At 40.8% G+C, this 12936-nt stretch overlaps 1 protein-coding gene across 2 annotated transcripts in view; it reads left to right on the top strand.

The window, feature by feature from the left end:
* The window catches only part of plcb4 (phospholipase C beta 4), a 69813-nt gene that overhangs the window by 2321 nt on the left and 54556 nt on the right, over positions 1-12936 (top strand). For both annotated transcript variants that reach the window (XM_004083333.4, XM_011491427.3), the window contains exon 2: positions 774-819. The gene's annotated coding sequence lies outside the window, so the exon portion shown is untranslated. The remainder of the gene's footprint in view (positions 1-773; positions 820-12936) is intronic.

Raw genomic sequence — 12936 nt, 5'->3', positions numbered from 1 at the left:
CAGTTTCGACCGAACTTACCTGGGAATGTGTGCGTAGACCATAGAACGACACATGAACGCAAAACAAGGAATCCTGGACCGCACATATACCTGTGCTTTCATTGGAAGCGGCCGCTGGAACGCACGTGTCGGAGCCCGGCGTGAACGAAGCACCACAAAATCTCCAAATTGTAATGCCAGAGAGTTTTTGGATGTGAATTGATCGGTATCTACTCTAAGACCTATTTCGTGCTAACCAGTAGGAAAACATGACAGGAAGGTGGAATCAAGAATCAGGAATCAAACCTTTTTTTGTAAAAAGAACTGATGCTGCCTCATCTCTCCATCCTAAAAGAACTGTAGCTGTGGCTCATATTTCTAACGCACAGCAGCGATGCAGCTAGGTTTGGGAAATTGACAGCTGCATATCTGGATCACGCTTTTTCTTCGCACTCGTGGAACCTTCGATACGTTGATGAGCAAAACCCTCTGGGTGAGGGTCTCCAGCAGCTCTCTTTATGCAGGAACTCCAACAATCAGAAAGAAAAAAGGGCAAACAGAGGCGTCTAATATTGTGGTAGCACGTTGAGAATTTCAAGCCCCGGACAGCTCTGCCTCCTCCGGGTGTCATATTTTATTCCTTTTGAAGGGAAGGAGTCGCGGTCTGTGGTATGCGCGTAAACCTTCTTGCCGTATTTTAGATGGTTTTAGACCTTGGCCAAATAAGTCCATACTCAAGCCTTCGTGATTTATAAAAGTCTCTTCTTACATTCTGTCCTTTTTTGTCTCTGCAGGCGAAGACATGAGCTTCTCCCTCTGAACAGAACGGATGCTGAACTGGTGAGTTCTTCTGTTGTGTTTTTATACTCAGTTCTGCTCGGGTTTTGGCCCGACAGAACCTAAAAATAGTGCCAGTTTCCATTCTGAAGACCATCTGGCGCATACTTGCACGTTAATAACCTGGACTCCATTAAACCGATTGATGAAATGGTTCATTACGTCCTCCAAACAAACCGCCTAAATTCTGAGGTGGCGTTTGCAGACGAACAAAGGGGATCCTCACGTCTCCTTCCTGGCTGAGCTCCGTCTTGCTCCGGCACTGAGGAGGCCTCGTTAAAGAACGCACGTTCTGCTCCTGAGGGTTTTACACTGCAAAGCAGCTGTACTGCGATCTGGAGATAACACACGCCTTTATTGGATTTGTAGTGAATAATAAAAAGAAGCAACAAGGCTGGTTTTACTCTGCATCATTGAGTTCCATTTGCAGCGTTTGCAGATCTGCCGCCGCCGCGTCCCTGCACACAGACCTGACGGTGTAATGAAATTGACACGTGATTGCTCTCCGTAACGTGCTCTGTTATAATCGTGTCCTCCAGATTATTAACTCGGAGCAGGAAGGCTTTGTCTGATTAATTTTCACTTGCCTCCAGCCGCTCATTTGACAAACGAAGCAGCACATTTTCAGCATTTCTACGGGGTGCGGTAGACATTAATTAACCACAAGTTCTATTTATTTTTCACGTTTGAGTTTGAATTTTTTTAAATAAAACTGATGCCGTGATAAGTTCACCATCTCTCAGAGGGATGTTACACCTTCAAACCGGACTGTAGGGAGAGTAGGTTGTTGCATCGCTACTATATGTGTTCACATTAAAAGTGTCACACGCGTGTGTTTTGCTAAATTCAACATCTTTAACTTTGTTTTAAGTCAAACGGAAAGACCCACTGTGATGAAAATTGTGTTTTTAGCTTGTTCTTGTGGTATTTTCTGCTGATGGAGAATATTTATAAAAAAATTCAAAGTTTTGAGTATTTTTTTCATCCGTGGCCGGAACGCCTGTTTACACAGATTGTGTCCGAATTCCCTCCCTAACCCCTAACTACTAAAAACGATATAGTCCTGCACTATGTGGAGCCCTGGATTTTCAAAGCACCACGCTCACTACTTTTTTTTTTTTTAACGGCGTACATGACGTCATTAAAATCTAATTGAAATGAGCATTTTGCGACGATTATTTATGAGTCCACTGTCTTCTTAAGATAGAAACATTGATGGTTCATTAGAAAATACATTTAAATACATTTTTTGGGCAAAAATTGCTCCGACACAATGCATTATGGTCTATATCCGCTGATCTAGTGAGCATCGATGCACACTTGTTTTTCTGCAAGTACTTCTGGGAAATTTCCAGGGCACTGGATTTTGGAATGGTAGATTCGGACAGCAATACAAATTTGCGAACGCACTATATAGTGAGTAAGGAAGGAATTTGGACACAACCATAGACTTCTTATTGAAAGTAGCTACTTGACTGTGAGCTCTGTGTAATGAAACAGATTTGGATCTGGAACATTCAGGTCATTTGTGTTGTGCAGATTGATCTACAGAGGATCAGCGGCCTGCTCTCCGGCCTTTATGTCCTCCACGCTCCATTTATACGCTGCCTCCTAAATGTAACGTTCCTTTTCTTACCATCTCAGTGGCCTTGTGGAAGAGTGTCCGCCCTGTGACTGGAAGGTCCAGGCCGAGTCATACCAAGGACTCTAAAAATTGGACCCAATGCCTCCCTGCTTGACACTCAGCATTGAGGGGTTGGAATGGGGGGTTGAACCACCAAATGGTTCCAGAGTGCGGCTGTGTCTGCAGCTCACCGCTCCTCCAGGGGGGACTTTAACTCTTCAAACCCATTCGGCCTGTCCACTCCACCCCGACAGTAACCTGGGGTGCGTGGCCAGAGGTGAATTTCTAATGAACTCCTGCCGCCCTGCAGAAACTATGTCCTAAAATACGACAGACGTTTTTGATTTAGCCTAAAAACCTCATAATCCTAATGGAAAGACCACTGGAAATGCTTTAAAACAGATGAGAAGATGATCGGAGTGGGACTTTAAAGGTCTTTTCTCATTGCTGACATTTTAGTTAGTTGTTGTTTTGTAATAGACACGTTTCACACTGAAACAAAACCGTGACCCAAAATTTGAGGTTTTGAACTGAATCGTGGAGAAATTGAAGTGTTGCATCAATAATAAATAGCAGAATAAACTCTTTCTGAATGTTGGGATTCAGCTTTTGTCCACAATAAACAACCATGCAGTTCTTATTCCTACAGGCACATTGGATCTTTTTTTTTCCCATAAACTAAAATAATATTTGGAAGAATTCATGAACCTTTTCGCTTCAGTTAGCAGGGAGATAATTCAACGGCATCCTTTTCATTTATGTCGTCCTCGCTAAGCTGGGAGTATAGCTGACGTTATTTGAGTGTCGGTAACTCCATGAATCCTTAGATCTGCTTCTGTTGGGCCCAATAATTTCATTTCATTGACAGTTTGGTTCTTCCCGTCGATACGGTTCAGTTCCCGTCCCTCGAGTCTGATTCAACGGTTTGCAAAACAGAAACCAGCTTTGGATTCTTCCTGCAGGTCAAACATGCAGACTTCTGTCTTTAGGGGGATGTTACTCTGCTGAAACGTTTGCAGGAAGTCCTTGGTACTTCCCTGTCTGTGATTTATGAACAGCAGGGCTTTGAATCCGTTCTACGACTCGATGGTAACCAGAGCAAAGACTTTTCTGTGGTTGATAAAGATTCGGCTCTTTTTTTTAGCTGTTTTAGTCTTTCTGTGAGGGAAACTTTGCAGAAATGCGGAACCGCCTTTAGTAAATCCCGTCTAGTTGTGTTTTCAGAGACGGACGAGTCGTTGCTTCCACGAAGACCGTTGAAGCTGAGAGCTCGGGCTGTTTTCACAACCAGGTTTTTGGCTTAACTTGACCTAAAACGTCTGTCTGATCGGATCCGGGCGTCACCCCAAAGAACAGGGATTTGAGAAAATCTGATTTCATGCAAGAACGAAAGATTTAGTGATCGTGAAAAGAAGATCGGATGTATTGATTTTCCTAATATTTCCATTCCAGCCACTTTTGTTCATTTTTTTTTGTCTCCCCTCAGCCACATTTCTGGGTTTTCCCATTTTATTCTCCTGTTTACCTCTTGGTTTTCTGCATTTTGCTGACCTGACAACCTCCAGTAATGACTGTAAGGTCCTGTTGTCATGGAAAATCGAATCGTTTGGTTTAGTCATTGTATGTTGGATTAAACTGTAGATCCTAAAATGTCACTTTTCTGCCGTAAAAATTGTTAGATTTCAAACATCAAGTTCTGGCAATATCATTTTTTCAGTTATTAAATGTTTTCGGATGATAATATTAAGAGGGTCAAACAGTCATCATGAAATACAATTTTAACTATTACTATAAATAACATCACTAACAGCATTATAATATTTTTATTAGTTCATCAGAGAATTACAGCATTTTTTTGCTGAATGCCTGGAATCAAACAACATCCCCCCAAAATGATTCCAATCATGTGTTTAGTAGTGAAAACATATTTATTAAATACATTTTTTTGTTTGTTTTTTTAATTATAGGATGAACCCTCCCTGGAAAATGTAGGCGATGTTTATTAATGTCTTAAACAAATCAATAAGCAAAATGTGAAAAACAAAGGTTTAAATATTGAACCCTGTGGGATGCCATATTAATGAGTTTTTCTTTAAGGTTGTTTCTGGATTCTGTGTCTGAATCAACAATTTCAAAAAGTCAGAGCCCAGGAAATGTCCCAGAAGTCTCTGCAAAAGACCTCTGAAAACCTCCTTAAAGGGTTTTTAAAAACTGGACTGCAAACAGGAAATCATTGTCATTTGTGCAGAACTTCAAAATAAAACTCAGCCCTCGTAATGCCTTTTATACAGCAACAGAAAAACTAAAATAAAATTTAATTTTTACTTTTAAAGATCCCTGATATAAAATCAAACTCTAGACTGAATTAAATATGGATTATTTTTTGGATATATTTACTCTAAAAGAGAGAAATTACTATAATTGCATTTTTAACTTTTAAGTTTTCACAATAAAAGTAAAACTTGTTAGATTTATTTGTACTTTCTTACAAAATAAGTAAAAGGTTTCGTAAAAATAATAGATTTTATAAATATAAAAAATTTATTATTCTGCAAGAAAAACCTAGAAAATGGATTTACCGGTACTTGTCAAGACCAGTCAGGAATATTTGTACTGATATTTTCCCGAAATCACAAAGGTGGATAAATTACTTTAGTACATAATACTGCTAAAAGAAAGATCATAAAGGAATGAAGCGTTAAAAATGAATTTAAATCCTAAACATGCAAATCAAAAATGTCTTATTCTTATTATTTTTTGCTTATTCTTACTCCAGGTGGAGTAAGTGGTTTTATTCAAAAATTATCTGTTTGATATACATATAAATATATATATATAAGGGGAAAAAAGTAATACATTCTTTCTAATATAGTTTTTTTCTTTTTCATGATTTACAATAATGATAAATCATCTCAGAATTTGTTTCAGGTTAATTTTACATGTTTTATTTTTTAAACTGTCAAAATAAAAGCTCATCCTAAGACTATGCCCCCCCCCCCCCCCCTTAACTTTCCCAAAGCTCCAGCTTACCTTTCTTTATTTATATTAGTTTGTTTATCTAGATTTATTCATTCAAATGGGAATTCTCTCCTCCCAGTATTCATGTGTGTTTTGGCTGATCAGATAAAAATATTAGCAGAAGTCACACTTCAGGTTTTGCAGCAGAGGAGAGTCAACACAGCTCAACTCCCAGCGCAAATATTTGCATCGATCCGGCGCTCTGGACGTCTGCACCGCCCTCAGTGGCGTTTGCAGACCTTGACATTCATAGAAATGATGGATGTTGACAGTCACTCCAGGCTGCACCCAGGCGCATGAAGTGTCACTTTACGGGAGCGCATCTGCTGTGTAAACTACGTGCAAAAAGAGCATGCTGCCAATTAAAGATGGCTTAAATGAGGTAAAAGAGCCATAGACATCAAACAAACGCTTTATTAAAAAGAAAAAAAAAGTCTGGGATTGCCCCAGTTTGAAGACATTTTCAAAGAAGGTCCAGGCCTCCATAAGTGCTGTTTTCAACACTCCAATACCTCCAGTACTGTTCAGGAAATGGAAGATTGAGATAAAACTACAGCAGTTGGTGGGATCTTAAAAAAAAACACGATTACTAAGATGGCTGGTTTGGAATGTCTTGGATCCTAAAAACCTTAATAATCATCGACCAGTATCCAACTTACCATTTTTAAGTCAAATGATCAAAGAAAGTTGTATTTATCTAAATAAGTGAGTTTTTAAATAAAAGTGATATCTTTTAAAAGTATAAATTTGGTTTTAGGACAAACCACAGAAATGAAAAGTTCTAAAACTGGACCACATTTCTGGCTCATCCGAGCGGCTTCTACGGTTCTGTCCGACTGGTGTTGAGCTACAGATATATCTTTCAGCCTTTTCATGGCCAACAAAGTCTCCTAACGAGACGTTGACCCCCGTGTCGCTGATTTTGACAAACCACAAAGAGTACAGAAACAGCCCATGTGAAAATAGTTTATGATATTACTCAGTCCTGATGCTTCTGGATCGGAGCGCAGCATTTGATACAGTAGATCACAATATTTTACTTAACAGGCTAGAAGTTTGGGCCTCTCTGGTACCGTTCTTAACTGATGTTACTCCAATTTTATGTAAGCATGGATACATTCTCCTCAAAGGCCTCTGAAGCCAATTGTGGGGTTTCCCAAGGATCAGTTGTAGGACCACTACTTTTTAATGTATTCATGCTGCCACTTGGGGACGTCACCCAACTCTACATCGCTGTCACACCTGATGACGAAGAGTCAGTCATCATATTTTTAAACTGTATTTTAGACTTAAAGTCAGGGACAGCAGAGAATTCCTTTTGGCTTAACCAGGACCAAACGGAGGTTTTAGACGACCATTCTCATGGAACAGGGTTGTTGTTGCTGTGGGATATTCCAAGTCTGGGTGCTTGCCTTGATCCATGGGGACATCCTCTGTGATTGGGTCGGTCTCTGGCGTGGACACTTCTCCAAAATATCACTTCCTCACGTTTCCGCGTTGGTTCCTATTTCCATTTACACTTTGAGTTTTATTCATTTCATGTTTCATTTTGTTGGGTGCGAGGGGTCGGGAGGGTTGAGGGTGTTTTGTGTGTTTTATGATTTTATTTTTAATAAAACAAAAAGCACTTGGTGTTGCTGAAAAGAGCTTTATAGATAAAGTTTGAATCTGAAATTGGAAACGTTCAAGATAGATTAAGTGATTTATCAATTAAGACTCCAAAGAAACTCTTTTTATCTAACCTGTTATACATGGGTTTTATTTATTACTCCTGTGAGAACAGATTTCATTGTTTGTATTGTATTGTAACTCATTTATTCTGTGTAAAGACAGCCTTTATTACCCTTTCATAACATTGTCCCTTTTTCCATTTTCTTAGTTTTGTTCTTTCTTTAATAAGATAATTTTATAATATTTTAAATTTTAAAAGGAAGGACTCCTGTTTATGCAGTTTATGTAAAAGATGGAGAATCTCTCTTTTTGTTGTCAAGTCCAAATCAAAAATCCGACAGGTTCCAGAGGCACCAACACCGTCTCGTGGTGGATGCTCTGTTCCACTGGCCCATGACGCTGGCTGTGTGTCAGCGTCTGCTCTCAGCGCTGATGAGCTCCTCCCGTCCACTCAGCTGCGTGGGCTCCCACACCTCCTTCACAAAAGTGTGTTTTTACAGGTTCAGACGGATGGCAGGGAAATACAGCTGCACCGGTTTTATTCTTTTTGTGTCTTCACTGCGAGGGGAAATGCGGCTGCAGGGCGAATCCAATGACAGGATCGTCTTGGTCTGCAGGCAAACACTGAAACCGAAGCAGACGGGGGGGAGATGCCTCCTGTAACTCCAGCAGATGGGAGCTGCAGTCACCAAGTCAATATTGACTCTTTCCTAAGACTTCATGGATTCAGGCGCACATGACAGGAGACTCCCACTTTAGCGAGGAAGATTTAGTGACACGTGCAAGTCCAAAATCATGTCGCCGCTAACCTTCCTCCTCCTACCGGTAAACGCTCACACTCACTTCACCCAATCCACGTTGGGATTACATGTGAACGCAATTTGCACTTCCAATTAAACTGTTGACCTTCGCTCCAGAATGAAAAACTTGACTTTGCACCATCCTCCCTGGATACCTATTATTACCAGCAAGGCCAATAGTAGAGAGAATACCGCTTTATTATGAGACTTAGTGGGTCTTTATCCCTTTATGTCAGCAAGTTACGCCTTTTACTACAGTTAGTATTTATTTATCTAGTCATTTAAATCCTCAAATGTGATCAGATTGTTGATGCATTCCTGGTTTATGAACTCCAAAACAGAAATAAAAAGTATATATTTATTTTTTCCTGTCTTTTCTGTTTATCGCAGATGAGGGTTTGCTTATTTCCCGCAAAACCAAATTGCCATGTTGAAGAAAGAGTGAAAACGGCAAAGCAAACAGAGTACTGCAGGCTAACCTTAGCCTGCCAAGCCTCTTACTCAGCTCCAACACATGACTCGCTGGCCAGATCAGATGACTAGATAAACAGCTGGAATGTTGCTTCTTCCTCTTTCAGCAGCTTTGTTCTGGTCCATGTTTTCTGCATGTGGTCGTCCGCCTCGGTGTGTAGGACTGTCCGGGTCTCGTTCGGGACCAAGGGGTCAGACTAAGGCAAGGCGAAGGGACGGAAACACTGACGTGTGTTTGTCAGAAGAGCTTCTGTACAAGAAGATGACTGTTACGTAACGCTGAAGTGCTCGGTGGAAACGGAGCCCTCAGAGAACAAACCTCTCTATTTTATTATTGGCTTGTGTAATTTAGTGGCCGGAAGGGAGGGCCTGCATCTCCGTAGACATCTCAGGGTGGAACGCGCATATTTTTATGAGCTTAATGCACATCTTTATTTGTTTTATCTTTGGGGAAAATGAGTGTGGATTTTAATGTTGTTTATCTTGGGTTTTCTTCAGTGTTTACTTCAGTTTGGAGCTGCAGGCTAGAAAACAAACAAACGCTGGAGGTGCATAAACAGCAGCCGAGTTAACCACAACTGAAGATATCTTGGAGTGAATCTCCAAGCTCTGGAGCTCATCCACCTTTCAAGATCCCCTACAGGATTTTCTGAGTTACTCCCAAAAGTGTCTCTCTACTCTTTTCTGTCCGGTCCAACAAGAAATCTAGGCAAACATAATTAATATAAATACGGTTTAGCCTCAAATACAAAAGGGGTTTATGCAAATGTACTCCTACAGTAGTGTGTCCTTAGATATTTAACCTCCTATTATAACAGTAAAGTCTATAAAACACAAGACGCCTTTAGCTCTATCTGTTTGACCAGCTGTTGGACAGGACAAGTAAACAAAAAAGTATAAAAACATAAAAGAGGAAGTAAAATCGGCCTAAATTTCTGTGGAAAACGTCATCAAATTATTTTGTATATTTCTATAATTTCAGTGATCAGTTGGTAAACGTTGACTTGTGTGCTGTCATGTTAGATGGGAAGCTCTTGATAAACTGGGGTTCTGAAATCCATGGGGTTGCTGGAGCCTATCCCAGCCACTGCTTTGGCAAAGGTCAGTCACAACCACACACGTTTACCCAGAGGCAACTTAAAGATACCAATTAAAGACACACTCTTGTGTTCTTGTGCCACATTTCTAATGAAGGACATCTATAAAGAAAATTAAACTTAAAATTGAATATTTCTTTCAAACAAATCGTTGTGAATCGATCGGATTTGTCGGACAAAAGAACGGTAGTTTAGAAAAAGATTGTTTTTGTGACATAGAAACTAAGCTGGGCGCACCACAACCTCTGTGCTCTGCTCCATTCTGATGAATCCACTTACAGACAAATAGATCCATGAACGTCTTCGTTTCCCTCGTCTGAGCTGGAATCTGGATTTCTACTGTACGTCTGGATAGCTCTGATGTCGCTCGCCTTTTTTTTTTGTGGCACCAGTAATGTTATCTCAGGGTTGTGAGAGACTGTAAGCACGCGGGACAAGGTGCAAATAAAGAGGAAGGGGGGGTGGGGTTGCTACATGCCAACAGAACTGTCCACAGCTCAGAGGGGAATTTCTAATAAAATAGTACCGCTCTGCAGAAACTATGTCCTAGAAAACAACATAGGTTTTTCCTTATTTGGGGGCTAAAAAACAAAGAAAAAAATGATCAAAAGATGATATTCCCATTTGAGTGATAAATAAAAACATTCTTGCTAATTTTGATCAAATTATTTGAGACACTAGTGACTTCATTATCATTATCTGCAAAACACGGAATAAAACCAGAGCTATTTTGGTGTTTGATGCTGATCACAGCCTGAAGAGCTGTTTGCTGCAGAGCTCACATTGGATACCTTGCAGAGAAGCTGCAATAGAAACCTGCAAATCTTCTCTAATTACTTCTTGCATCAATTCCCTCACGCAGTTCAATTTGTGACCTTGTCTGTGAGCACTTCCAGCCTGAATCTGCCACCTCGATCGGTCCGAAGGGGAAAAATCTGCCACTGGATTCAGGATGCCGTCCAGCCACGTACGTCTGAGCTGGAACAGAAATGTTACTTTGCAGTTTGAAGGTCAAACCCAGTTTATCTCCAGTGTTCATTGTGTAATCTTATGAATTCACTGCAATTTGGAAAAAGTTTGGATTTGTAAAATAACCCTTTATGGTTCAGATCCATAACAAGAAGCTTTCCAGGGTTTTTTTTTTCCACCAGAATAGAAGATGCAGGTTCTTTGTTGCCTTTAAAGTTTAAGCTTTCTAGCAAAAAGCCCAAAGTCCTTTAACACTATTAGAGGGTGACTTCATTAATATTGGCTTCTTCTTTGTTGATAAATGAAATAATTAAAATACGAGTAAAACTGTGTATTTTCCAGAGTAAAAGTTGCGATAAAAAAGACGAAAAACTAAGAAAACATATAAGTTTATCCAGACTATAAGATGCACCTTTGGTATAAAAAGGCTAAAACCCAGCGTGTAGTGCTGGGTTCACACCAAACGCCATTCAGGTGGCAAAATCGCATGTGGGAGGAGCTACTGTCAGCTTGTTAGCTTCATCCTTACATGGAAACATTAATTGTATAGTTGATTTTTGTTTGTTTTTTTACTGCATCTAAATGACCGCGCTTTCAGCGGTACTTCCGTCTCTCTGTGACCCAGTTTGATGAGATCTGAGAACAACCAGGTTCTCATTCCATTTTTCACTCTGGACGGTTGTAAAAAAAAATCCCAAATGTTGGTCCTCTCCAAGAGATACGGGAAATATTTACAAGTCCTGTAGCTAACGTGGTTTGGGGAGAGGGCAGGAGAGGCGCAGTCACGCTCGGGCCTCATATGGCATGTGAATTACTGCTCCATCTGCAAAGATCACGTGACGTTTTGGGTTTATGTAACACAAACAGCCACAATAAAATGACTTGGACAGAAAGATTAGCACAACAGGAAGACCTTATGTCAGTCGCTTTTGTCCATGGCTGCAGTTTCTGATCCACAATGAAATGATTCTTTGTTAGAAGAATTAGCAGGAGTTGTATGGCTCCATGGTTTAGTAATGTAATCTTCTTATTAGGCTGCATGATAGTGAAGAGGAGCGGCACTATCCTGGTGTGTGTGAGGAATGTGGTTTTGCTGAGAGACCCAGACCTAATTTTGTCCTTGTTAAAGACAGTGGAGGACCATTCTCTGAGGTAAAAGGAGCAATGTTCTCTCCAGGCTTTGTCCCTGTGATTCACACAGCAGAAAAACTTTCCTTTTCACCTCTTCTCTCTTCTTGGATATCATTCTCTCTGGCCGCCCGTCTCCCACGGCCCTCGGGGAGCCGGCTCCTGACAGCCTCCGACAGAAAGGATGAAATTGAAAAGTCAAAGTGTAGGTGAAGTGTTTTGCTGCTCGTGCATCTGCTGGTTATCTGTCTGCGTTATTCTTCACGTCTCCAGGGAGACCAAAGCTTTTGTCTGGACTTTTTTTTCCTGTAATTTCACTGCCCTCTGTTAGAAAGTTGGATTTTTGCAATGAATGCAACATCATGATCGTGAGAGAATCCATCATGCCCGGCCTGAAGCAACGCTCCTGTAGCCAAGCAACAGTCGAGGGAGGGATTTAGCTGCAACAGAAGTCGCCAGTCATGGCTACTCAAGAGGTTCCCTCGGATGTTTATAGCATCAACGACAGCAGAGCTGAGAAACATGTTTTCTCCTCTTTTTCTACTCAGTATAGTAACCGGTCACAAAGCTTCTCCAGCGAACGAGCTAAATTCAAATTCATTAAAAGTATGAATTTTTCCAACAATCATGTCAATGGCATCTACCAATACAAAAATCTACATAAGCCTTGGGGCTGATTTCCATTGGTTCGTCTATGGTGCGTCTCTGCAGATCGGTCATGAATCAATAGGAATGTTTCCATCGCCTCCGTCACGTCTGCAGCTGACATCCATCCATCTGCACCGCAACGCAACCTTTACACAGCAGTTCTTGTTGACACATCAGTGTCCCATGAAAACGCCAGAGAACCGGACACAAGTCAGGGTTTCAAAATAAAACTTTCTTTGTAGCTTTCAAGATAAAACTTAATGACATTTTTTTATGTTAAAGGTATCATGCTTTTCCTAAGCATTGAAGAGTAAACTATATCAATATATGTGATCATATAATACCTTTGGCACAAAATAGAACGATTTTTTATGAAACATGCTCAGCTTGCTTCCCGATTAGCTTTCGCTCTGTGTGGGTACCGCCCACTTCAAGATGTCATCCTATAGTCGGCCTCGGCAGCGTGTCTGCGTTTCGCCAAAGAAAATGAACAACATCCGAACATTTGCAAAGATGGATGTGCATATAAAATGAAAGCATTCAGCCGATTACCGCTAGCTCCACAGATAAAGTGTGTGTGTGTGTGTTAGCTTGGGGGCGGGGCTGGCAGCACAGACTCTGCCTGGAAGGGGCTGTTCCTCACTTTGTGATGTCACAATGTGAGAACTCACTTGTTTTCAAGGAGGGGCTGGTG

This window comes from Oryzias latipes, chromosome 24, assembly GCF_002234675.1.
Source record: "Oryzias latipes chromosome 24, ASM223467v1".
Classification (NCBI taxonomy): domain Eukaryota; kingdom Metazoa; phylum Chordata; class Actinopteri; order Beloniformes; family Adrianichthyidae; genus Oryzias; species Oryzias latipes.
The sequence above is the reverse complement of the archived record's forward strand: the minus strand, read 5'-3'. Positions and strand labels throughout refer to the sequence as shown.